Source organism: Nicotiana attenuata, chromosome 2 (assembly GCF_001879085.1).
Source record: "Nicotiana attenuata strain UT chromosome 2, NIATTr2, whole genome shotgun sequence".
Lineage (NCBI taxonomy): Eukaryota > Viridiplantae > Streptophyta > Magnoliopsida > Solanales > Solanaceae > Nicotiana > Nicotiana attenuata.
The window spans coordinates 68,095,376-68,100,536 of NC_031990.1; positions in this window are offsets into that span (position 1 = coordinate 68,095,376).

The following is a 5,161-nucleotide window of genomic DNA, read 5'->3' on the forward strand; positions in this document are numbered from 1 at the left end:
CCTGAAACTTCCTTTTGTCTCCAATGGATTTCTTGTGAAATTTTAGTCATATTAGACTTTTGAATCACTCCATTTGACCTTATAATGAAGGTGATATGTTGGTTTCAATATTTGGAAATAGTGCGGATTTTTAAATACGAAGCCAGTGGCAATTTCGTAATTAATTTGAAAAGTCTAGCAACCAAATTCTTAGTAAAATAACCATAAAATCCTCATATGATGTCCAAATTTGACGATTCTTTTTGCTATGGCTCCGCAATTATGATACGGATCTAATGCTTCAATCAGAAAAGAAATCCGAGCTCATTTGTTCAATATGGTACCATTTATGCTCGAAGAAACGACGTCGAAACATAATAAAAACGAGCGCAACACAGCCCAAACCTATCCGAAACTCACCCGAGCCCCTCGGGACACCGTACGAACATACCAACAAGTCCCATAACATCACACAGACTTACTCGAGGCCTCAAATCATGCATAACAACATCGGAACGACGAAACGCACCTCAAATCAAATTTAATGAACTTTCGAACTTTCGACTTCCAAAAACTCGCGCCGAAACATATCAAATCAACTCGGAATGAACTCATATTTTGCATACAAGTCCTATACACCATATGGAGCTACTCGTGCCCCCAAACTATCGAGCAAAGTGCACATGCTCAAAACGATTGATCGGGTCATTACAACATCTCTTATAACATAGTTCCCAAGGTTAAATACCCTCAAATCCAAGTTTAGATGTTACTTACCTCGAACAAGACAAATCCAATACCAAGCAAGCCATCCCATATTCTAGAAATGTCATCCCGCACATACCGACCTCCGAAAACTAGCCAAAAGCAGCTCAAGAACATCAAATAATGCTAAAGAAAATAAACCCAATCGACAAAGGTGGATTTTTTAATTAAAATCTCAAAGTCAACAAAAAAGTCAAACCCGGGCCCGTACCTTGGAACCAGAGAAAACTTATAAAATTCAACAACTCATTCAATTATGTGTCCAACCATACTAATTTCACTCAAAAATGACTCTGAATCAATGTTCAAAACTCAAAAATTCACTTTATGAAAGTTTAAACAAAACCCCCCAAATTGTTCTTTTGAAATCATCAATCAAATGCCAAAAACAAAGAAGGAATCACGGAATAAAACCAATACCGAGTATAAAACATTTTAGCCAATCCATGTGATGAAAACTGCCTCCAAAATCGCCCAAATTCGAGCTCCCCAACTCAAAATGTGTTAAAATGAACAAAAACCTCGATTTCTAATGTCTGCACAACTCTTTCGCATATGAGGAAAAAAGGATGCTTCTACGGCGTCGCTTCTGAGACATGACATCTGATTCTGCGGGAACAGCTGAAAAATCGGCCCTTGCACCTGTGGAAAAACATCCCGCTCCTGCGCTCAGAAGCCCGCATCTGCGCGATCGCAGATGCGTTGAGTCCTCCGCATCTATGGACTCCTACTCCAGCTCCGTTTTCTACTTCTGCAAATCTGTTACCTCTTTTGCGGCACCACACCTACGCCCATAGCTCTACAGGTGCGGTCACACCAGTACCCCTGCCAACCAGCATAGCCAAAATGATCCAAAACAATCCGAACCTCGTCTGAAACTCATCCGAACCCGTCGGGACCCCGTCCGAATTTACCAACAAGTTCCATAACATAACACAGACTTACTGGAGGCCTCAAATCATGCATAACAACATCAAAACCCCGAATCGCACCTCAAATCGAACTTAATGAACTATTGAACTTTTAACTTTCTAAACACATGCCGAATCATATTAAATCAACCTGGAATGACCTCAAAATTTTGTACACAAGTCCCAAATGACATAACGAAGCTATTTCAATTCCGGAAACTGCAATTCGAATCTGATATCATCAAAGTCAACTCCTGGTAAAACTTATGAACATTCCAAACCTTCAAATTGCCAACTTTTGCCAAATAGTGCCGAAACCTTCTAGAAACATCCAAATGCAAATTCGAGCACACGCCCAAGTACAGAATAACCATTCGGGCCTAACAAAATCGTCAAAACTCCGATCCAGGGTCAAATACACAAAAGTCAAACTTGGTCAACTCTTCCAACTTTAAGCCTCAAACATGAAATTCATTCTTTCAAACTGATCCAGAATCACTCGAAAATCAAAATTGAAGATACACACAAATCATAATACATCGCATGAAGCTACTCAAGATTTTAAACAGCTGAACGGAATGCAAATGCTCAGAATGACCAGCTGGGTCGTTATCACCAACTTTAAAACATTTGTAGAGTTGTATTTATATTATAATATCTTTGATTCCATCTGTATCAAAGATAAATCCCCCCATTCCTCTATTAAATCTAAATATGTACAAAGTGCTTTGTCATTTGATGGTTCATCTCCATGTTTATATCCTAGACTTGGTTCCCCTATAATTATTGGGATCAGAGCTTCGATACTATAAACAAGTGAGACAGGAGTTTCTCCCATAGTTGTCTTGGATGTTGTTCTATAGGCCCACAACACCCCTTGTAAATGCTTCTTCATGTTGTTGAAAATTATTTTGTTCGTCGATTCCGCTTGCCCATTAGCAACGAGAAGATATGGTGATGAAGTAATTCTCATGATTTTCTAAATTTTAAGAAATTCAATTTGTCTTTTCTCCCACGAATTGTGGTCCATTATCACATGTGATTTCTTTCGGAACTCCAAATCGACAAATTATATTTCTCCAAATGAATTCTACGACTTCCTTTTCTCGTACCTGTTTGAAGGCACGTGCTTCTATCCACTTAGAAAAATAGTTAGTTAAGACTGATGGTAGGCTAGAAACTTGTATTTTAGCCGTAGTTTGCACTCAAATTACTACATTTTACGTGTGTTTGAGCTTAAATAATCATGAATTATACTTATTATGTATTTTATGCCTTGAAGGAAGTGATTCCGAGTTAAAAAGTTAATTTGGAGCTGAAATGATCAATTTGGAGCTTTGAAGTCTGAGTAAATATCCAAGAAATTAAGTCGGGATCGTGTTTGGGGGCCGAGGACCAAGTCTGGATGTCAAAAAGTGGACGAAACGATTCACTCTGGAATAAAAAATACACAGTCGCGCTGCATAGGGCGCTGCGAAGCGCATCACGGCAGTGTAAATGGGGTCTGACAGGCATTTTGCCTGCCCTCTGAAAACCCCCACATGCGCGATGCAGGGCACGGCGCTAAGCGCGACGCTCCAGTGCAATATTCTTAGAGTTTTTCCTGTTTCGACTTGGAAAGGTTAGTTTTTTCCGGGCCCGTTCCTATAGGGTGTAAATACGCCAAAAATATGTTCCTTGAAGGGACTTTTGACCTACGAAGGATTTGAGAAGCAACCAAGGCAAGAAGACACAAGAATTCATCAAGATATCAACTAACAATCGCTGCAATACGAAAGTTTGTATCGAATCATTAGCATTGATGTTTTCTATGGTTTTAAGCCTTATTGAGATGACTTTTTTTCATTGCTATGGAGTAATTTCCATTAGGGTGTTGACAGATATGGTGTTTAGATAGCTTGATTTGGGATTTGTTTCCTGATAATTATTGGAATTAATTGATGGAGTTTTAATTCAATTTGTGGAGTTATTTCTTATTTTTCTTAACGAAAGAGGTGCTTGATATTGAATTTCTTCACATCTTATACTCTAGTTTAAATTCGTGATTCAAGTAGGTAATCGAAAGAGTCTCTTGAATTGTCAATCGAACTAGAAAATAGGGAAATATTTGTGAGAGGTTACCCTTTAGACCATAACCATTATTTTATTCGTTGCAATTGTTTACCGTTCTTCAATTGGATTAATTACTGAAATTAACATTTAATTGAAAGAGGAACATTAAATTCAAGTGTAATCTAATTATTTGTTGAATTCGTGAGAATCAACAGTATTATAGAGTGAACTAACTCAAGAATTGGATCTTGAGTCAATTATCTTACACTTATCTAGTCAATTACCCTTATTTCTCTCATTGATATTTCTTTTTGTGATCAATTGCTAATTGCTTAATTTTTAGTAGTTAACGGTAGTTGAAAATCATCAAATCAAGTGTTAATTTTCTTGGATAGTGATCAATTGAAGATTATTTGACATTATTTAAATCCAATCTCTGTGGAGACGATAATAAAACTATATTATCTTAGACTAGTGAGCAATAATTTTGTGTTGTGTTTTGCGCTCATTAAAGACCAAAAAAAATCTTACCTTTTTCGGTGATTGTGGTTATGGACCAACGATGTCCATCCTCCATTTCACAAACGACCATGGTGAGAGTACTGAATGAAGTAGATCCGCTGATTGATGCAATTGATTTGCATTCCATTTGATTCATCCGACACATACACGTCATAGGCATCCCGCCTTTCTATGTTCAATAGACTTGTATGTAACTATTGAGAGTGAAGATATTCTACATATTATCGCACCATTTCACAAAATTTTCTGCTTCCTCTTCCATTTGTGGCCAATAATATCCATATCTTATTAATATTTTTTCCAACGATTTACCAGTTGCAAGATTTCCACAGTGTCCTTCATGCATTTCTCGCATTACTTATTCGGTTTGTCTGGGGCCAAGACACTTAGAGGGACCAGTGAAAATATTTTTGTACAAATTTTCTTCTACTAAGCAATAGCGAGCAGCTTGCATTCATATCCGTTAAGATTGCTTTTTATCTTCAGGCAATATTTCATGCTGCAAATAATTTATGAATTTATTTTGCCAATCCCACATTATACTATTAAAATTTACCTCGCTTTTGGTTTGGTCGAGTGTTGAATTAAATAAATGCATCACTATTGCATTTTCAGAGTTGGTTATGTCAGCCACCAACCCAAGGTTTACCAATACGTCTATGTCTGCTTCTGCATTTTCTTTTCTTGAAATCTATATATCTTACCGTTCTCGAAATTGATGTAATAAATACCGTACCTTTTCCTAGTACTGCTATATCCATGTATCTCTTGCCATATAATTTTCTTGCATTTGATTGACTACCAGTCTAGAATCGCTTTTAATTTTGATTTGTTCGATTCCCATTTCTTTTGCAAGTTCTAAACCTGCAACCACCGCTTCATACTCGACCTCATTATTACTAATAGAATAATATTTTATTGCTTGTCTGACA